The sequence below is a fragment of the Lygodium microphyllum genome, chromosome 4 (assembly GCF_053477565.2).
Source record: "Lygodium microphyllum isolate KBCC chromosome 4, Lygodium_microphyllum_v1.1.10, whole genome shotgun sequence".
NCBI classification, from domain to species: domain Eukaryota; kingdom Viridiplantae; phylum Streptophyta; class Polypodiopsida; order Schizaeales; family Lygodiaceae; genus Lygodium; species Lygodium microphyllum.
The window spans coordinates 117,132,399-117,155,722 of NC_141138.1; the positions used below are offsets into that span (position 1 = coordinate 117,132,399).

General features: G+C 40.0%; 1 pseudogene; it reads right to left on the reverse strand.

Moving 5' to 3' along the window:
• Window positions 1-5,680: 5,680 nt before the first annotated feature.
• On the reverse strand, window positions 5,681-21,221 carry LOC148037520 (uncharacterized; annotated as a pseudogene).
• Between the last annotated feature and the right edge of the window lie 2,103 nt (window positions 21,222-23,324).

The following is a 23,324-nucleotide window of genomic DNA, read 5'->3' on the forward strand; positions in this document are numbered from 1 at the left end:
CGAAGACCAGTTAATCTGCAAGCTGCGGTGGAAGATGCAAGACTATATGATCAAGTTGAAGCAAGGCTATCAATGACCTCAGAAAGAGGTGTCCTACATCCTCCCATGCTAGGAATGGTACACCCACCAAATGCAATCCGAGAGACAGTTCCCTACCCCTATCAGGCCCCTACCCTCAAATGCAAACAATCTTGTAATGTAGTGCATCGAATCCACAGTGGCTACAGATGACAGTCCCTCAAATGATGGTTCAACCACAACAATAATGGCCTCAAACGATTCCCCCAATGGAAACTCAACAACAACAATGGAACCCTAACAACCGGAATCAACAATCTCCAGTTGCACAATAAGAGCTTTGAATAAGAAATCAGAACTAAGGACCCTCTGGAGGATCAACCCAACCAATGTACGTAGTGATTACAAAAGCTTCCCAAAACCCTATTGCAAGTACTTCAAGAGGTGAAAATTTGAAGGACTACCTGTCCAATTCAGTCACAAGCATTAAGAAGGAGTTGATGATGTGATTACAGAATAGCTATATAGCTGAAGGAAAATACAGCCAATATATCCAGTCCAGCAGGAGGCAAAAGAGATGTGATGCAATCTAATACATGGTGTGGAAAGTTCCATCAAAAGTGGAACATTTAGCTATTGATGAATGTACTTGAAAACTAACCATTCATGGAGCCTTCTATTCATACTGATTGAGGAAGAACCATACATAAGATATCTACTCTCTGAAAGGAGATGCATAAAAGAAGAAAGAAAGATGAATAAATGAGGTTCAACTTGTTGGAATCAAAGATGACTACACAAGATATTGGACCAAAGCCTAGGGAGTTCAGTCCTAATTTGGGCCTAAGGAGATTTTCCTCTCAAAGTTACAGAGAATGACAATCTGTTGGCAATGGCCAGAGATCAGAAGTGGAGTGTTTCACATGTGGAGAAAAGGGTCATATCTCACCAAATTGTCGAAACCCTAGAAGGTCCATGGACTAAAAACCCTTATGCATTCGATGCAAAGGAGAAGGCCACACTGCAAGAGATTGTCCAAGTCCAGCTCCTATAAAAGCTACCTTTAATACCCAATAGAAGATGCAAAAACCTACTTTTAATTTGGTGGAATTGTAGGTTTCCGCAATAATGAGTGCAAAGAACAGAGACCCTATAGTTCCAAAAGAGAATGTTCCCTCTGGCAAGATAGTGAAATTCAACCTTCCCAAGGAGAAACAAAATTATGCAAAGAAGAACAATGTAGTATAGAGCACTGCAGGGCCACAGAGAGCTACAGAGATAGTTACAAATATAGGACCAGAGGTCCAGGATATAGAAGATACGAAAGTATGTCCATAAGTAGAAGAAGTGCATATGTTGCCATTCCTAGAAGAAAGAGGGAAGATAAAAGTGGGTGTTGCCCATTCCCTAGGCGATAGGAGAAGCTTGCACATCCTATCAAAGAATATGACTTGGTCAAAGACCTAGAAATCTTTAAACCAAATCTAACATTTCAAAAGTTGTTGATATTGTCTCCTAGCTATCAAAAGAAATTCAAAATCATACTAATGATAAGAAGAGGTCTAAGGATTTCTCCCTCCATAACAACCAAGTCCAACAAAGCCCCAAAGCTCGTGAAAGAAGTGGATGTGGATAATGCCTTCTTGGATCCTCATACCCTAGAGATCGTGTGTGGATTGAAGGATGCTTTATTGCAAATGCATTGATTGATAAAGGTTCTTTAGTGAACATCATGAGACGGATGTGACAATGAAGGATCTAGGCTTGGAAGGGATGCATCCTATGCAGTGGCTTATCAGATTAGCAGACCAAAGAAGAATTAAGCCTTTGGGCATTCTCTGATATACGTAAAGACAACCCTCGTAAGAAGAGATTATTGGCTAACATATCTAGTGAATACCTCTTGCCTAAACCCAAATTGACTTCTAAAGTCACCTATGATAGCGAGATAGAAGCATGTATGTACGTATTCTCCCTGTTACATGGTCGTAGCAGAGCCAGAGACAGAGACAGACGTAGAAGCAGAAGGAGAGGACATGATAGAGAGCTTGTTCTTCTCTTATAGAGCCCCCACAAAGGAAAAAATAGAGTCTGAAGAGGAGGAAGATGGCAGTGAGGAAGAAGACTATGATAGTTGGTTGGAAGAATATATCCTACTAGCAGAAGAGGCACAAATGAGAAAGAAGCTCTAGAGACCATAGAAGTAAGGGACAACCCTCGCAAGAAGAGATTATTGGCTGACATATCTGGTGGTCAAAACCAAATTTCTATGGGACCTCATAACCTCTGCTTTGCTGGGAAGACCATGGCTTTTTGAAGCAAGGGCATATCTGGTGAATACTTCTTGCCTGAATCCAAATTGACTTCTGAAGTCACCTTTGATAGCAAGATAGAAGCATGGATGTACTGTTTTCCCTATTACATGGCCGTAGTAGAGCATATGCAAAGACAAACACAAACACAAAAGTAGAAGTAGAGGACATAATAGAGAGCCTGTTCTTCTCTTATAGAGCTCCCACAAAGGCAGAAATAGAGTCTAAAAAGGACAAAGTTGGTAGTGAGGAAGAAGACTATGATAGTCGGCTGGAAGAATCTATCCTACTAGCAAAAGGCACAAATGAGAAAGAAGTTCTAAAGGCCACAGAAGCAAGAGATCCCATGCGGTTAGACAGAATGACTTTGATACCTTTTGGATTGGCTAATGAGTCACATTATGTGCAAAATATCCATAAGAAATGGATTAAGAAGAATAAGCCTTCCTTCAATAGTGGCTCTTGTTGCCCTATCCATGCTTCTTAAGAGAAAATGATGACGATGCACCGTGCCAACAACCACTAGTTTGATAGCTCAAACAAAAGTCAGAAGGTTCCTGTTATGTGACATTCTTAGATGAATCCTTAGAAGATGAATCCTCGATTCAAGAGATAAATAACCCTCCTATAAGATCTGAAAGAGCTCTAATATCTTTCAACTTCCCAAGGAGCGAGCTAAGTCTCCATTGACAGAGGACATCGGTTTGAATGGAGTATCAGAAGAGAAGACCACTCCCTTGAGGGAGTTGGATCTCTACCTAGAAGTAGTCCGTGGGACATTCATCTGTGAAGTGGACGGTGAGAAGCAATTGACATTCCTAGATGCAGATGGCACAAAACGTCACCTAAAGGTTGGTATCAGTCTTCCAGAAGAAGAACTGTCAATCTTGCATGACCTACTAAAAGAGAACTTGGACGTGTTTGCATGGTCATACAAATATTTGAAAGGGATTGATCCCATGGTATGTCAACATCACATTGACCTAGAGCCTGATGCCAAGCCTATAAAGCAAAGACAAAGGCGCATGAACCCAATTTACTCTGCCTTGGTGAAGGCCGAACTACTGAAGCTCCTTGAAACTGAGTTCATCTATCTAGTGGCCAATAGTGAATGGGTTTCACCCATTGTGGTAGTACCCAAGAAGAATGGAAATCTATGAATATATGTGGAATTCCAAAATTTAAACTCCAAAACTAAGAAGGATCATTTTTCTATCCCTTTCACAGACCAATTGTTGGACACAATGGCAGGCCATGAGCTTTATTTAGTCCCTCTTGGATGGATTTAATGGATATAACCAAGTCCAGATCGTAGAAAAAGATCAACCTAAAACAACCTTCACAACCAAATGGGGAACCTATGCTTATAGAGTGACATCGTTTGGACTCTCTAATGCTCTTGTGACCTTCCAATGAGTGATGATGGCTGCATTCTAGAACCATCTGCATGATTTCATTGAGGTGTACCTAGATGACTTATGTATCTATAGTCTGATCCGTGAGCATTGGGGATACCTAGAGCAGTGCTTTGACAGATGTCGAGAGTATGGGATCTCTCTCAACCTCAAAAAATGTGTCTTTGGAGTCTTGTTAGGAGTTCTTTTGGGCCACATTGTCTCTCCACATGGTATAGCAATAGACCTTTCAAAGATTGAGAAGATTGCAACTTTAATAGTGCCAACTAACCTCAAACAGTTGAGGGGATTCCTTGGCCATGTGGGATACTACAGAAGATTCATTGCACACTTTGCAACAAAGGAAGCTCCCTTGCATAAGCTCCTCAGAAAAGATGTAGAGTTTACATGGACCATTGATTGTGATGAGGCATTCAACACCCTAAAGCAATGCCTTATTGAAGCACCCATCTTGCAACCTCATAATTGAACAAAGGAGTTCAATGTGCACACTGATGCATCTATTGAAGGCCTAGGTGCAGTCTTATGCCAAAAGGGCTCCTCAAAGTTAGATCAACCTATCTATTATGCAAGCCAAAAAGTAATCGACAAAGAAAGGAACTATACAATGATGGAGCTTGAGTGCCTAGTAATGGTGTTCACCTTGGAGACGTTTCGACACTACTTGCTATCGACACACTTCAAATTCTACGTGGATCATGAGGCCCTATCCTTCCTAATGAACAAGGTCGATGTGAAGGGAAGAATGATGAGATGACTCCTTTTGTTTCAGAAGTTCCAACTTTGAAGTGGTTACCGAACCTGGTCGTTCCCATATCCTAGATGATCATCTGTCACGAATCCCTCAGAGTGACGAAGAAGAGTAGGATGATCCAGACCTTTCTCATACTTCCCTTTTTCTAGTTGAAATTGTTACCCCATGGTATGCAAACATATCCAACCTCTTGGCAACCCAACAGTATCCCCCTAGTATCTCTAGTTGCTATGAGAAGAAGAAGCTTTTGCTGGAATTAACCCCCTATACCCTATTAGGTGGCACTTTGTACAAGAAAGGCAAGGATGAAGTGTTGCAGGAGATGAGATTGAAATAGTAATGAAAGCATGACGACACGACGAGTGTTGAAACGCATGGATCTGGAGTATGATTATGGCAGATGGAACACAAACATAGATTAGAGAGACCAATTGTTACTCAAGTGAATTAGGTTCCAAGATGGAAGCTTGGACTCATAAACACAATCTTGAGTATGACACTAACTATGACTGAAAGGACAAAGTATAATATTATTCCAACATTGAATGATAAGAAGGTACATCACTTTATAGGCTCATGATGGTTCCCTTTTTCTCCACTATGCTTATGGGATTCATGCATCCTATATTTTAGGCATCCTCTCTAGTAAACTGTTTGAGTCTTGCCCTATTGCTCCATACAAAGAGAATGTCACATGGGTGTGATTGCATAACTCTCAACACCCCTCCTCAATCACAACCGTAAAGAAAGCACTAAGTGTACAGAGGCCGTCATGAGTAGAACCTTGCTAAGTGTGGGTATGCCACAAACATGGTAATCATCCCCAAAGGTTATTGCAAAAAAGACTAAGTGTGGATACCAAAAACATGGCTAATATCCAAGGACTATTACAAGGCCACACTAAGTGTGTAGGGGCTGTTATGCATAGGTTACATGAGGAGTTTTATAAGGCGTATGACAGAAGCATTAATGGCAAGTACATATAAGAAAACATTATAGTGAAAAGTTGAGACAAGGACTGCTGACAGGCCCTTGTGGTTTTCTTCATCAGATATGTCATGATAGGGATAGCAGATATTCTTTTCTTTGCCTTCTTCTTTAATGTAGTCCGCTTTGCTTTCTTTGATGGTCTTTTTGTCTTTATGGTCTTCTTTTTCTTGGTAATCTTTTTTTTGGTCTTTTTAGTCTTCTTCTTCTTTATTGACTTTATCTTCTTCTTTATGGTGTTTCTGGTCTTCTTCATTGACTTTGCTTGCATTAATCTTCGTGTAGATGTCCCCCTCAAGCAAAGGTATCATCATCTTTAAGGCAGCATAAATGTCTTCAGAGTCTTCAAATAAGATCATTGATTGCCCTTTAGTATGGGCAGCTACATTTCTTCCTTTTTTTCCAATAATAAGACCAAACTGTCTGAGAGTGAGATGGTGAAATGGCTCCACACCAATAAAATGCAGGAGGAGTGAGACTGAGAGCTGGATGTTAGGAGCCGCTTCTGAGCCGTGCTTGAAGCATTTGAGGCCGTTTTTCGGAGCAAGAAGTGCCTGAGAAGCACCAAAGACCAAATTTTCATGAAAAATCAAATGGTGGTGGATGGCCAACAAGCTAGAGTTTTCCTAGAGGCATTTTGATGCTAGGAATCCAACGCAAGTCTTGGTTCATCAATCAGATGTCATTTGACCCCCCATTTAATCCCCGTAAGGTTTGGTTTTATAAAGCAACTATTGGATCTGGGAGCCAAAAAGTGTGCGACAAATGCCAAGTTTATAGATTTCGATGTTGCGAAGCCATCTGTCCAAACGGATCTCGAATCAGAGTTCGGTTGCCCTCTCAAAACCAAAATATCCACTTGGTGATAGTGTGAACACAAAAAAACTAAACTAGTTATTTTGAAGTTTATAACCTTAGGCTTAATAAAAGCCTTGAAATCAACTAAAAATTTAATAAACAGGAAGGGGGGGAGGGGGTGCAAATTTTCCAAATCCCTCGATGCCTCTCCAATTCACATCATTCTAGAGAGGGGGAGAGAGAGATTCTTGATCAGAAGAGAGAAAGGAAGGAGATGTGTGTAAATTTTTTTATTTTCATGGAGCATTCAGAATTCTAAAAATTCAGTATTTCTCTCTCCTCTTAGCGGCTATTCATATGCATCAATTCAAGAGAGAAGGAGAAGGGTTGTGATGACGAATCCATAGCAAATGATGATGCTAGAGCGATGGAGGACATAGATCAGACTAAGAGAGTGCATCAGCAGCAAAGAAGAAGCATCAACGGCCTCCTATCTATGAGATACGAGCCTCGAAATTGCGGTTTCTATGCGTAAGTGAGCAGTTCTTTTGTTTTACAGAAAATGGTTGAAAAAAATGCTTGATTTTGTGTGTTTTTTATTTCCCATGTTGCGTGCTCGCTGAAATATGAAAGAAAAACCAGAAAAATATAATGGTATAATAATTTTCCACGAAACACGCAAAATCCAAAACTTACAAGTTTGATAAAAATAATGGAATTTGGGATTTTTGTTGAGTGTTTTGGGATCGTATGGGATGAAAATGAATATGAAAATGGTGATGAGTGTCTTTGATTATTAAGAACTCATAATTCTGAAATATCACATTTTTATGAAGAAAGAAATGAAAAAAAATAAGTAAAACTAAGAAAAAATTAGTTTTCTCACCTAAAATTTTAGAAAAAAATACATTTTACATCTGTGAGCATATAACAAGGTTGGATCATGAGGATCAAGCCTCGATCAAGCCTTGTTTCCATGTTATAGTGTATTTTCATCGATTTTTACATGAAAAACTACATAAAAATGAACCCTACACCTACCCAAGGAATGTAAAACCTAATTGGTAGGAGGGAAGAGAGATTATGAAAGTGAGCGATTACTGAAAATATTTTAAATTTTTATTTATTTGATTATGCATAGCATATAGGCCGATCACTATTTAAATTTAAGAGAGACTAGTAGAACGAAGAAACTCAGTGCTAGTCTCTAGCAATGTCGCAATTATGAGTAGCTTAGAAATCATTAAAGGATTAGTTTTGCACATCATGTGGCTGGTTTTTTAATCATAAATTGCTTGAGCATGAGGTGTGTCGTCCACAATTGCATTATGCCTATCACATGGTAACTCCTGGATGCATAGCAATTGATTGCCAATTACATGATCTACATTGAGTTGTGAGAAAACCTAAGCTATAGGATAGATAAACGGTTTCTGGGGGGCAAGCTTGGTAAGGAAAGATCAAATCTCCTGGATCATTCGAAATATATAGGAGTGGAGACTACTTATATGTGCTTTATGTTAGAGCAGTGTATTGAGGGGCCAATCCTCTTGGTGTAGAATTGGTGTAGAAGAGCTACAGTGGGGCCACGACATTTAGCCAGAGGGGTATCTCCTTTATGTTTGTGTTACATGGTATATTATACCAAGATGTATGAGATCTCCCTCTGAGGAGTAAGAAAGGGCAATCATTGGACTACATTCTACTACAAATGCATTATCTACAATAACGAGATTAGGGCAGTATAGCCCTTAGATGCTTATGGCCGCTCGTGAGACTGTGTGGGGTTATCTTGTGAGTGTTATAGAGGCTCGGCTAGTATCTATAGCTAGTGTCGAGCCTATTTTATGTCCCGAGAGGTGGTGCATTTATTAGGAGCTGCCTACAAGTGGGCGGTTTCTATGCCTTGGTTGATTGGGACCTATTTTCTAGTGTATGCCAGAAATTAGTGAGCTAGACTCACAAGACCATCAAGTGAAGCTCCAAAAGCAAGAAATGGCTGAACGAGCTAGATGATGGGCTAAGATAAATAGAAGATACTCTCTGTAAAGGAGTGGCCCGATATCTTTGGAAGGGCGGGATTTTAATAACCCTAGCTCAGCACACAATCCATTAGGGGGAGGAAGCTCTAGTTCTTTCCCCCCTCAAATCAATCCCTCCACTTCGAGTGGAGCTATAGTCCTAGTTGTTCGAACCCCTATAGAAAATTTAATTGCTACCATGGCATGAAAACCTATTGCTATACCTACTGGAATGGAAAATTTTTTAGCTTTAGGTTTCCCCTTGGCCATCTGTAATGGGTTAGTGGAGGAGGATACAGAACTGCACATTAACGAATTCCAAAAGTTGATGTTCAACTATCGTATCTGGGATGAAGGAAATTTAATGATGTTATTTAACATGACTCTCAAAGGAAGAGCTGCTATATGGCATCATGATGACCTAGAGGCCAGAACCATAACCACTATTGATTTATTTTTTGAAGCCTTTTGAAGGGAGTTTGCCCCTGAAAGGGGTGGTCAATATTGGCTACGTGTACTAAATGTGGCACGTCAAGAGCCACATAAGGATATCCGAGCATATGCCAAGAAGTTAAGAGAGGTCTTTCACAAATTGCAAGCCTCTATCTCTATCCCAATAGCTACACAACTGTAATATTTTTTGCATGGTCTGGATTTCAACATTCAGGTGTAGTTGAGTAGTGTCACTTTGTCGAATGTAGACACTGCTATTAGATGAGCACAAGATGTAGAATCCCAACTATAAGTGGACTATGCCTCTCGAACCAATCTTAATATGGGTCTAGTTTCAAGAAATAATTTGGCATTGACCAATGGCAATGGAAGTCAAGGGATAGCTATGACTAACTCAAATGTGAGAGGAATCATGGTCCAAAATATACCTTTATTGCCAGCTCCTCCTAGTGTGACTATGTCTATGGCTAGTCAGATGGCTCCACCAAATGTTGGAGGCCAAGCATCAAAGTCTAATGTTGTTCTTGTGAGTCAACAACCAATGCCCCATAAAATTGTTAGGCCAATGGAATGACCAATGGATGATCATGGCTATGAGTCAAGTGCATCGAATGTCCTTGCGAAGTTAAGGATATGATGAAGCACTACACTAACAAAAATTTCTGAACAATATCGACAAATAGTTGTTGATGTTAATTTTCTTAAAAAACAACATAATTTGATAGAAAGTAGATACCCTGAAGAGGGTGCACCCTCAAGATTTAGTTGTACATGGTGTGGCGGTCTCATATTTCTACCGAGAATCATCATGAGTTTCCAAAACATAATCAATATCATCCAAAACACTCTCAAACACTCCCATTAACAACCATACATCACTCTAAATCCATAAAAAATCAACCATTCAAACCTCAAAAATAACAAAAATTAGTCTTTTTTGACTCTCAACAGATCCCCGCACTTAGAAAGGAAGCGTCCTCGCGACCTAAGGAAAAGAAGAATGTAAGTTCAGTAAAGAGTTCAATTTGATCTTCCGTAGTATCTTCAATAATCACTCCACCATGACCCCAACTTATCACCTGTATCTAGAAAAGAATAATACTAAAGAAAAACTTCGTTATTCATTAACACATCTGATAAACAATAGAAAGTCATAAAAATTTTGTAAAGGATATCAGAGGTTCTTTAGCTTTACATCGTAGGCTTGCCATCCACCATCACCATCAATAGTTGAAAAGAGAGCTCTCGAACAAATAATTCAACCAGCACGAACTCATCACATACAAATTATTATAGCACAAACACAAACACAACCATCTGAATGGCACCTTCCAAAAAATATCTCATTAAGAAGCATAGAAGATACATTCAAGGGTATCAGTGAAAATGATCCCTCTTAAAAGCTTGGCAGACATGAACCTGTCTTGGAAAGATTGACAGACTAGCTTCCAGAGAGGATCAGAGTAATCATTGAGAAAGACACTCATGAAGTGTTAATCACCTTCTTGACATCGAGGACCTCTTTAGTCTGCTTCTGTAACAGCTTGAGAATCTCGTCATTTGAGAATAACTATTTGGCTGTAACAAAGGGTTCTCCTTTGTAAGGAAGAGACAAAGCCTTCCCTAACCCTCTAGGTATCATGACCATGGAAATACCATGCACGAAGCCCGATTTCTTACTGTATGATGCAAGAAACTCATCACAAAGGGTTGGATAATCTGGAATCGGAGGGAGTAAAGCAGCCACAAAAGATGCAAGGCCAGCTTTCGTAATAGGCTCAAAAGTCAGTAGGGAAGAATAATCCCTTATCAATGGGACATACTGAACATGAGAAGGAGCTTGAGGCACCATTCAGATGGAATATACACACACACCACAAACATGGACAATCACAGTGAATTCCTGCAAAATAACAAAATAGTCATTAAAAAAAAATCGATCAAAATAAACACACACATGCATAGCTAACCAACTGACCACCCCAAACATCCCACATCCTAGAAAAAATTCGACATGACCCCTACACATATGCGACCGAAAGCTTCATGCTATGCAATAAGCAGGCACCCAAGACCCCGTATCGGGCAGAAAAGAAAACTACAGGCACCCGTAATCGTATCACACAATCAAACCATAATACCTCAATAGCCTAATCAAGACATAACCAAAACTTTGATAAACATTGTCAGCTTAAAGGACTATACGTGCCCATCCCATGAAACATATTTATTAAAAAGGGAAAAAAGTACAGTGAGGAAAATGATTTTAGTGAAGGGTTCATTTTAATAAATTATTAACAATGGTTGAAATTTTATTAGGTTGTAAACCTTAATAAGAAAACGGCGGTTCATTTTTAAATTGTTAGTTACAATTTATTAATACGAAGCCCGGACTTCAATACCTAGACTCAGGTCTCTAAATGCATATTCATTGATTAAAAATTTAATGTGTCTTAAGCGCTCTTCTTTTTCAGCGCGTGCATTTTTATGACGGTTGGTTCATTGTTATTTAAAATTAAAGTACCTCTGAAGCGCATGTACCGCATGCAAAGTGAACGACAGGTTGATTTTAATTTATTAGAAAAATATGTGTTAAGTGTGAGCGCGCGTGGAAAAGTGGGTGAATAAATTTCATTTTAACAATTAACCATAGTAAAGAGATGTCAAAAACTAAATAAAGCACGAAAAATAGATACATGGTAGGGGTGTGTATGCAAGAGATTGAGGGCGCACGGAGTAGTCCCAAATGCAAGGAATCCAACAAAAAAGTAAAAAACCACTGATTGAAAAAAATAAAACATCTTATTATTTTTAAAAATAAAACAAATATTAAGACGATATTAGTGGGATCACATTTGATTTAGGTAAAATTTTGATTAGTATTTGGGTGATATTATTATTGGTTTTTTAATTGTAATTTAAGAGTGTTTTTTTATATTTTTTAATATTTTATTTATTAGGATATCAATCAAACCTAAGTGAGAATGAAACCATCGGGCTTCAACAATGGATCTGTAATTTTTTTGTAATTTTGCAACCCATTTTTGGAATTTAAAATAATTTTTTATGAATTTAGATTAAAAGTTTATCATTTTGATCCGAAAATAATAGAGTGATCATGTGTCAAGGCTTTTTCAACTTATAAAATATTCTAAAAGTAGTCAAATGCATTTTTGGAATTTTTGTGATTTTTGAAATTTAATTTTGATTTTTAGGGATTTTTAATGATTTTTTCTCAATTTTTAGTGAATTTTAAAAAGCATTTTAAATATTGTTAATTTTTTGTAATTAACTTTCTATATTATAATCAGTGAGATAAATTAAAAAATTACCCAATTTAGTAAGGATTTTTAAGCTTTTTTCAATTTGAAATTTTATGAATGTTTAAATGTATTTAAGTGTTTTTAGGAAATTTTAGGTATTTTTTGCGTGTTTGTGAAAAATGAAAGGAGATACCTGGGCTGCGTGTGAAAAGCTACGTGTGCTCGGGGACGGCACGCACAACCACACAGATAGGACCAAATGCATGTCCTCGCGCGTGAACACCCGCTGGCAGCTCACGTACACACATGCACACCTTGAGGCCTGCGTGAACATATGCACACAAGGGACCACCGGGTAGCAAGGGGGCCTGCATGTGGGGGCTGGGTGTAGATTTTTGTTTTCATAAGAAACGGGGGTGGCTGCGTGTTTGCTGCGGGTGGGGGTGGTGGGAAAGGGGGCTAGGATAGGGGTAACTAGGGTTAGGGGGGGTAGGTTTGGTTGGGGGAACTAGGGTTGGGGGGGTTAGGTTTGGTTGGGGGAATTGGGGTTAGGGGGGGTTAGGTTTGGGGGGGGGGGGGGGGGGGGGGGGGGTTTGGAGGCAGGGTTGGGGGTAGGTTTGGGGGGGTGGAGGAACAGGAGGAGGAGGAGTGGAAGGAGGTGTGGAAGGAGGAGGAGTGGAAGGCGCTATAGAGAGAGGGAGGAGGTGAGAAGGGAGGGAGGCGCGCGGGAGGGAGGAGCGCTACGGGAAGAGGGAGGAGGCGAGAAGGGAGGTGCGGAGGAGGGAGGAAGGAGCGCTGCGGGAAGAGGTGGAGAGGGAGATGGCACGCATGAGGAGACAACAACGCAAAGGAAGGAGAGGGGGACCGCGCAGTGCGACAGGTAGAAATGCAGTTTTTGTTTTTGTTTTTTTTTTTTTTGGGTTTCCTTTTATGTTTGGGTTTTATTGGTTCTTTTTTTTTCTTTGTGGTTGTTTTTTTTTTCATGTTTTTGTTTTTGTTTTCCTTGTTTTGTGGTTTTTTCGTTTTTGGTTGTTTTTTTTTGTTGGGTTTTCCCTCTCTCTCTCTCTCTCTCTCTCTTGTGTTTGTTCGTTGTGTTGTTTTTCTTCTTTGTTTTCTCTTTCTTTTTTTTCTTTGTTTTTTCTTTTGTTGTTTTTTTTGCTTTTGTTTTTGTTTTTTTCATGTGTGGTTCTGTTCTTTTTTTTCTTTTTTGTCGTTTGGGTTTTTTTTTGTCTATTTGGTTGTTTTTTGTTGTTTTTATTGTGGTTTTTTTTTGTTTTTTAAATTATGATTATTGTGTTTTTGTATGTGTGTGTGTGTGTGTTTTGTTTTTTGTTTTTGTTTTTGTTTTTTTAATTGTTTTAGGGGTGTTGTTGTGGGATTGTTTTTTTGTTGTTTTTGTTTTTTGGTTGGTTTTCTTTTTTGGAAAATACATTAAATGATGAATGCACCTCCGTCCCACGCACATGTGAGGGACGGGAGAAATTTTTTTTTGCATTGGTGGGATCAGACGGGGCGGGGATGGCGACACACGAGGCATAGAGGCCATGAGGTGTCCCGAGGCGCTTAAAACCAAAAACATACGTGTTCACACGCGACACGAAAGATGCGGCCACATGTCAAGAGAAAGAAAAATTAATAAAACCCAAACCATACACCGGATCGAAAGACCATAAAAAGGAAAAATGTGCCAAGAGATGAGGAGAAGATGACAGAAAACTACGACACGGGTGCCGGGTCAAAATCAGGGTGTTCACATACGAAAAACACGAAAAATGGCTCCAAAAATACATACGAGGATTAATATGGAAAAATCCGCTCGATAGAATGCAGGGAAAAAAGAAGGAAAAATATACCAAATAACGTGCCTGAGAAATCTATCACATCAACACATGGTTTCGACTGAGAGAGGACACATTCACATGGAAAAAACCCAAAAAAACGGACCCGAAAATAGGCTCAAAGGTGAATACAAAAAGAATCGAGCAGTGAAATGAAGGGTAGTAAAAAGGAAAAATGTTCGTGGGAAGGGGATGCACAAGGCTGTCATGGCAAAACTCACTTCGGGTGGAGGTAGAAGGGGTTCACATGCGAAAAACACAAAAAACATAATTGAAAATATATTGAAAAATTAATAACGAAAAATACAGTGGTCGAAATAGGGTGGAGAAAAAAGGAAAAATGTGAGAAAAGGCTAGCAAGACACAGCAGTCAAATGAAACTAGAATTCTGGTGAAAATAGGGGATATTCACATGGAAAAGTGTTAAAAATATGCACGAAAATGATCCAAAAATGCACAAAAATTAATATTGGATTAACTGTGCATCAAAAGGATAGGGAGAAAAAAGGAAAAATGTCAAGGGGAGGATGGAGGACAAGGCTTTCATGCCAGATTGTTGTTCAGAAGCAATAAAGGTGAGTTCACATGGAAAACTGCCCAATTTACAAAAAATGCTTCAAAAATTAATAGCTCAAGAACTGTCAGCAAGAATAGGGGTTGGTAAAAAGAAAAATGGTCAGGTCAAAGGGACGAATAGGGCTGTAAGGGGGATGTGGGTTTTGGTGAATGTAGGATGCGTTCTCATGGAAAATCGTCACAATAAGGGATAAAGGGAAAAAGAGAAGGAACGGCCCCAAGGGTGGGTTGAACATGGACGAGTGGGTGGGGAAGGAACCTCATCAAGGTAAAATCAAATCATGGCATACATGCATGATTAAATTGAGGCATATGTAGGGGGTATGCATCATAAATGCGCAGGGATGCGTCCCCACACTGAAAACCTTAACGAACAGGGTTAGATGCAGCAACACAACCTAGGACTCGTCAACCAACTGGACTCTGGTGTCCCCACACTTAAAACATATCGTACACTTACAATCATTAGGATAAGGTTAGAAAGACTTGGCCTGTTTTGCATATGGTCGAAGGAACCATCACTACTAAACAGAAGGGTTGGAGTCGGCTGCAGGAGGTACCACGACTTGCTCCAACATTCAGCTAGCATGGCAGGGACCATGTAGCAGCACCCATGGAGGTAGTTGGTTGATAAAGCCTGTCGGGGTAGGTATCGTTGACAAAGGATAGTCACTCAACTCATGGGCACTCAAGAGGATGATAAAATAGTCACTCACCCCATGACGCACATTACTCAATGAATAAGCATGAAATCCCATAACTCACGACTGGTGTAGAATTGAATAAGGGAAAACTGATTTGGAGGGAGTATTCCAGTGTGCGCAATTGATGGTGCATTCATGCGTTCCACCTATCTGGCATAGGTGCAAGGAGGAAGGCTAGGGAGCCATGTAGTGCAGTGCAGAGAACAGAGTGGCGTGTCCTGTGGCGATGGCAAAGACCCATCCCATGGGTGCATAGGGAAACAAAAATGTACTTAACGCCAATGGTCGTAACGTCCCTCAATCCTCACCTCTCAATAATTGATTGAAGAAACACCAGTCACACTCAACCCACCCTCTGTCTCACTCTCTATTGAAAGATCTAGGAGGGCAACCCGTTCCTGAAACCCATTGATGTAATCCTCACTGTCACTTGTACAGAGGTTGTATGTCTTGTGCACATTTGATGGTGCAATTGTGCATCCCGCCATGCGTCGACATACAATGGAAGAAGGAAGGTCAGGGAGCCGTACGGTGCAGTGCATAGGAACAGATCGTGCATTGTGCATTGAGAGGCCCATCCCGTATATGCAATACTCAAGTCACACATCTCACCTCTCTCTTGATTTGAAGGAAAAGACTGGTCACTCAACCCACCCTCTATCTCACACTCACTGATAGATACAAAGGGCAGCCCATACTCATGTCCCCATCCTGTTAGGATGAAAGCTTGCATCACTCAGGGGGTTGGTGATGAAGATCATGTCCGCTCTTATTATCATCAGGATATTGAAGATGAGGTGGTACCCAGGGAGGCAGCCAACAAGTCTGGTACTTCAATAATTTGTAAGAAAGGTCGTTTGTTAAGAAGGGCAGACAGATTGAGATTGCAGAGACAGCGCACCAAGGGAGGTGGCTTCAAATTACTTGTTGGAAAGGTTCTACTGGTGAGGCAGTCATCTTGAACTGTGGGGTATTACCACATTTTCCACAGTCAACTTCCTGCCCAAGGGTGTTTCCACCTTTTCTTGGAACGAGGCCTGTTATGACAGGGAATTTCTTCCTTTTCTCCCATAACAGTTTTGTTTGTTTTGTTTTTCTTTTCTTTTCTTCTCTTTTTTCTTTCTTTTTTTCGTTAATAAAAAGAATGGTAGAAATACCATGTGTTAGGACCAACCTCGCCACCGTTGTTGGATCAGACGAGAAGAGAATAAGGTAGGGTTGAGAGGTATCTATGAGGGGCTAGCAGAACGAGACCGCCTCATAAGGAAGATCATAAGGGCTATCAGAAGCACGAAGAGAATGATAGTGCAACACCCAAAAGGGAAAGGGTGGGTAGACTGTGATTGTCAAGATCCCCAAGGAGGGAAGTACTTCTTTAGACAATAGCCATTGATCAGAAAAGGATCATAAGAGGTATCAACGATCTGCACCTGAATAGAGCCATTAGGATTGACAGCAAGTACCTTGTACGAGCCCATCCACTATTGTTGAAGCTTGCCAAATCTCGAATCATAGGCCAGGACAAGATTACCTTCTTTGAACTCCTTGTGCTTGATGAAATTGTCATGATAGGGCTTGCCTCGCGCTTGAGTGGTTTCCATACATTGTAGGGCCATCCATCGAATCCCATCCAAACATTCCAAGTGTAGGAGGCGGTGTTGTAGTGACTCATCATGTCCTATAGCTACCTTATGGGAGGTTATGTATGCCCATAGGGCCTTTGTAAGTCAATCGTCCCAATTGCGACGATGTGCGGCAATCGTTCTTGTCAGGATCAAACAGAGGATGAGATTGTGGACTTCAACTTGGCCATTGGCTTTGGGATAGTAAGGAGTGGACTTACCATGGCGAATCTTATACAGCTCTGTCAGCTCCTCCATGATTTTGTTAAGGAAATGAGTATCTCTGTCACTTACCAGCTTGAGGGGACTACCAAAACGGGTGATAATATTCTCGTACATGAACAGAGCTACGTTGTTACCATCATCCCGCTTCAGAGCTTTAACTTCACACCACTTTGTGACATAATTCGTACATACTAAGATGTATTTGTTTTGCTTCCGTCTAGTAGGTGGATCAATGGGACCCACAAAATCAATCCCCCACTTCTTGAACGGCTTTAGGGAAAGAATAGGTTGCAGTGGCATGGCACTTGTTTTGGTGGGTTTCTCCATTCGCTGACAAGCGTCATATCTCTTGCAGTAGTCATATGCATCCTTGTGGAGGGTAGGCCACCAGTATCTTGCTAATAGAGCCTTTCTGGCACAATTTGATGCATTTATTTTAGGGCTGGTAGGACCCTATTTCCTCCTTGGAATGGAGCATTTTGTTGAAATTCCGAAGGGGGGATATATAGAAGTTGTTTTGTTTTATTCCATTAGGCCAAGAGGGCTGGTTTTTTTCAAGGTTTTAATACTTTATTTCCTTAGACCAAGAGGGCCATATGTTTGTTTGGTGCAAGTACGTTTAATGGTTTTTTGTTTAGGTGGTTGCATTACACAGATTGGATGACATGCTTGGCGGGAGCCTTTGCTACGGAGGAGCTTCTTGTGTCCATTCCAAGTGGTTTTGTTCCCTTTTCGAGTCTTTTTGCCTTAAGCAAATAATATTATTATTTTTTTGTTTGTTGGGGATCGGCAATCAAGGCATGAAGTCCCAGGGTTTGGTTAGGTATATCTGGGGGAGATTTGAGCAGTTGTCTACCTCTTGTTTGGACATTGTTAGGTGTTCATGACCTGTGATAGAGGGTAGTCCTTGTAACCCTGTCCTACCTACTTGCTAGGTGGTTGTTCTAGGAGTCCTTGTTAGTGTGAGGCAGTTAGAGAAGCATGCCTAAATATCGAAGAAGAGCAAGTTTTGAATCTATCTAAAAATAAAAATTAGAGAGGTGTGTAAAAAGGGATTCTAACCCCTGAATAAGAACAAAAAGGAAAAAAGGAAGAAATTTTCTAAAAGCAATTAATTATTGCCTTGCAAAGGCATGGTAGGTTCTTGGGGATGAGTTAGTAGACCCAAGGCCAATGCCCTGTCTTCCTAGGGGTAGCAGCTAGCCGAAAAGAAAAGAAAGAAAGGTTGGAGCAAAAATAAAAGTAAGTGCTAATAACAGATTACATGTTACCTCGTAAGAGCTTGGTAGGTGCTTGGGTACGGAGTCATGACTTGAGGCCGATGCCCTATTCTCCTTGGGTCACTCTATGCTCAAGTCCCTCCTTTTTACACGCGCGAGTATGGAAACCCTGAACAGAAAATGTGTTATAAAAAGAAAATATGATGACCAGGCTATAGGAGTCCTCACCTAGTAGGAGGTGCTAGTCCAGTTGTCCTAAGTTAGATAGTAGTTCAGACGACCACTAGGATGACCCCTTTGATAGGCTTTTTAGCCAGTCCATGTTTGAGCAGTTGGTTAGAGACTTGTTATGGATTTCTGCCAAATTATGTTGGGCCTCCCTTGTGGATTTTCATGTCTTGATTTTGTCAAGGGGTAGGGTGAGAGTTGTGATGTGTTTTGTTGTGTATTTTTTATATCAACTTGATGCTCTTTATGATTATGCTTTGAGACATTTTTTGGAGCAAGAAGTGCCAAAGACCAAATTTTTATAAAAAATCAAATGGTGGCTAATGGCCGAGTTGGAGATTTATAGATGCATTTCGATGTCAAGAATCCAACGCAAGTCTTCGTTCCTCGATCAGAGGTCGTTTGATCCCCCATTTAATCCCCACAAGGTTTGGCATTATAAAGCAGCTACTGGATCCAAGAGCCAAAAAGTATGTGATGAAGGCCAAATTTATAGATTTCGATGCTGTGAAGCCACCTGTCCAGACGGATCTCGAATCCGAGTCCGGTTGCTCACTCAAAACCAAAATATCCACTTGGTAATAGTGTGAACACAAAAAAACTAAACTAGTTATTTTGAAGGTTATAACCTTAGGCTTCATAAAAGCCTTGAAATCAACTAAAATTTTGACGAACAGAAGGGGGAGGGGGCACAATTTTTTTTGTGCCCCTTCACCTGATGCCTCTCCGATTCACATCATTCTAGAGAGGGAGAGAGAGATTCTTGATAAAAAGAGAGAGAAGAAGGAGATGTGTATAATTTTTTAAATTTTCATGGAGTATTCAGAATTTTGAAAATTTAAGCTTTCTCTCTCCTCTCTCCTCTGAGTGGTTGTTCATATGCATCAATTCAAGAGAGAAGGGGAAGGGTTGTGATGACGAATCCAGAGTAAATGATGATGTTGAAGTGATGGAGGACGTAGATCGGGTTGAGAGTGCGTCAACGGCAAAGAAAAAGCATTAGTGGCCTAGCGTCTACGAGATACAAGCCTCGGAGTCGCAGTTTTTATATATAAGTGAGTGGTTCTTTTGTTTTATGAAAAATGGTTGAAGAAAGTGCTTGATTTTGTCTGTTTTTTATTTCCCATGTTGCATGCTTGCTAAAATATGAAAGAAAAACCAAAAAAATATAATGGTATAATAATTTCCCTCGAAACACGCAAAACTTGCAACTTGCAATTTTGATAAAAATAATGGAATTTGGGATTTTTATTGAGTGTTTTGGGGTCATATGGGATAAAAATGAATATAAAAATGATGTTGAGTGTTCTTGATTGGTAAGAACTCATAATTCTGAAATATCACATTTTTATGAAGAAATAAATGAGAAAAATTTAGATTTCTAATCTAAAAAATTAGAAAAAAATACATTTTACGTCTATAAGCGTATAACAAGGATGGAACATAAGGATCAAGCCTTAGTAAAGCCTTGCTTCCATGTTATAGTATGTTTTCATCAAATTTTACATGAAAAACTACAAAAAATGAACCCTACACCTACCCAACGAATGCAAAACCTAACCGGTAGGAGGGAAGAGGAATTACGAAAGTGAGCAATTGTCGTTGAAAATGTTTTAAATTTTGATTTTTTTGATTATGCATAGCATGCAAGCTGGTCACTATTTAAATTTAAGAGAGACTAGTAGCATAAGGAAACTTGGTGCTAGTCTTTAGCAGTGCCACAATTACGAGTAGCTTGGAAATCATTAAAGGATTGGTTTTGCACCTCACGTGGTTGGTTTCTTTATCATTAAATGCTTGAGCATGAGGTGTGTCATCCACAATTGCATTATGCATTTTACATGGTAACTCTTGGATGCATTGCAATTGATTGCCAATTACATGAGCTACATCGAGTTGTGAGGAAACCTAAGCTATAGGGTAGATGAATGGTTTCTTGGGGGCAAGCTTGGTAAGAAAAGATCAAATCTCTTGGATCGTTCAAAATATATAGGAGTGGAGACTATTTATATGTGCTTTATATTAGAGCAATGCATTGAGGGGCCAATCCTCTCAGTGTAAGAGAGATGCAGTGGGGCCACGACATTCAGCTAGAGGGGTGCCTCCTTTATGTTTGGGTTACGTGGTATATTATATCAAGATGTATGGGATCTCCCTCTAAGGAGTAAGAAAGGGCAATCATTGGACTACATTCTCTTACAAACCCAATATGTACATTAGCGAGGGCAGTGTGGCCCTTAGACACTCCTGGCCGCGAGACCATGTGGGTTTGTCTTGTGAGTGTTATAGAGGCCCAACTAGTGCCTATAGCTAGTGCCAGGCCCGTTTTAGGTTTCGACAGTGACTTGGAATAAAACAAGTCCATTGAACAATTCAAGGAAATAAAAAAATAACATTGTACTTGCTTTCTCTTCTCCACTTGTTTTGTCTGGAAGTTTCTTATGGATCAGTGTTGTGTACACTGTATAGAAAACAGCTGATACAAGGCAGAGTAAGTCGCCCCACGCTAGATTAGTAGCTATGCTGCTACCTGCCTCTAAATCTAATAGGCTCACAACTATTGTCCCTACCATACAAAGAAGCACACTCCATAGCTTTACCCATGTGAACTTCACTTGCATAAATTTCAGGGATATGAGGAATGTGAACAGACTGGAAGTTGAACTTAAGATTGTATTGGAGGTTACTGTTGTGTACTTGAGAGATAAAATTGAATGTGAACTATGCAAGGAACCAAAAGGGGCATATAAAAAAGCTAGCATAGGCGATTTCTTTCCTTGTCCACATTCGCGGGGATGCATAAGGCTATGAGGCCTCTTCTGTGACAGTCAATTTTTCGTAACCAACATCAACATGTTCAGCCATGCTAACCATATTATCAACTGAATTAGATTTCTCAACATCCCCATCTTTTTCCCTTGTTTAAACACCTTGCTCTTTTTCAATCCCATCCTCTAGAAGGTTTCGGTTTTTGATCCCACACCTTCCGGTGTATAGACTGGCATGCTGAGATCTGTGTAATGGTGTTGCCATAGCCGAGCAAATAGCAGCTACAAGATTTGGCTCGCTTCAACAATAGGTAAGTATACAAGAAAGAGCATGTTACAGATGTACGTGACTAGAAACTGAGAGACTTTGCTATCGATGACCAATTGGAAAATGAAGCTAGCCACAATCTAGATGACATGGATCTAGAAGCTCCAACTAAGGTATGTCCTTTTGCCTATGGATCTAGAAGCTCCAACTAAGGTATGTCTTGATGGCTATGGCTGCCATGGAAGCTAGCCACAATCTAGATGACATAGATTTAGAAGCTCCAACTGAGATATGTCCTACTGGCTATGGCTGCTATGGAAGCTAGCCACAATCTAGATGACATAGATCTAGAAGCTCCAACTAAGGAATACCCTGCTAGCTATGGCTGCCATGGAAGGTCAAGTGGGAATAGAGATGGAAACTAAGGTCATGAGCTAACAATGAGCTGATCAAAAGTAAAGAGGAGCTAAGAGAGTAGAGAAGGGAGGTAAGCCATGCCCAGCATGGCTCTGATACCATGTTGAAATGCATGGATCTAGAGTATAACTATGGTGGATGGAACACAAAGACAATGTTCATAATGACATAGATTAGAGAGACCAACTGTTACTCAAGTGAATTAGGTTACAAGATGGAAGCTTGGACTCCCTTCCCTCATTCTTGTCTTGTACCAATATTTTCGCTACACAAAGGAAAGGACAACTGGATCCACAGATTCCTTCTTCCTTGCAAATAGTACTTTTTGGATCTATGCTTCCACATCTAGTTTCTATTGTTTATAATGCTTTGGAGACTTCCATGGCTTCATGTCTTCAAACCATTTATACGGGAGTGTATACTCCATTGCAAGACAAGGTGGATTATTTGACTAGTCAACTTAGCCAAGCTCTTGTAGATTAAGCTTCTGAAAAGACTGCTTTGAGTGATATCCATACACAAATGACTGTAGCTATAGTTTTTATGGATTCATAGCAGGCCATGATTAAAGAGTTAGAAGCTAAGGTTGCCACTTTAGAGGAAGCAAATGTGTCGTTAACCAAAGAGAAGAATGCCACCCTTGAGGAAATGATTGAATCAACTCACAAGCTTGGTATTCTCAAGAGACTGTAGAGTCGCAAAAGAATTTTATTGATGAACTTAATTAGAAAATTGCCTCTCTTTTTGTTCCTCCTCCAGCCACACCATGATGTCTTCTTTGTTGTCTAAGGAAGAATTAGATCATTTGCAACAAAAGGCTAAACTATGTGATCGATTTTTTGCCAAAGTCGAGTGCCTTCAGCAGTGTATGAATTGTGTCCAACAAGATTTTGTCCATTATGCTAAATTGGTGTCACCCCCATCATCCTTTTGGATTCAATATCAATAGCATCACTTTGCTTTGTATATCTCCTTGAGTAATGTGTATTTAGAACCTCTAGAGGATGGGTGGCATAATATGTGGTCATTAGATTTACTCAAAGCAATATTTGACAAATTTGTTGATGACTTGATCTTTCATGAAGCTCAACTATTCTCTTTTATGTATCTCCAAGGAGATCTACATATCCGTGAATGAGGAGGATATAAAATTTATGTACGAGATGTGATTTTGCAAGTATTCATGTATGTCCATTCAGCTAAAATGATTTTGTTTGATGACCTAAAGGCTTATCATCAACATACATTATGGTGTAAAGGCTATACTTAGCATCCACCTTTGAAGGATGATGTTTTGGAACCTTGCTGTCGACATAGTGTATTTCACAAGTCAGATATTCATCCATTGAGATCCCAAATGTTGAACCATATTGCTAACAATCCTTTTTTCACTAAGGATTTCTTCTCAGCTTTTGATTTTCATTGTTCCATTTATCC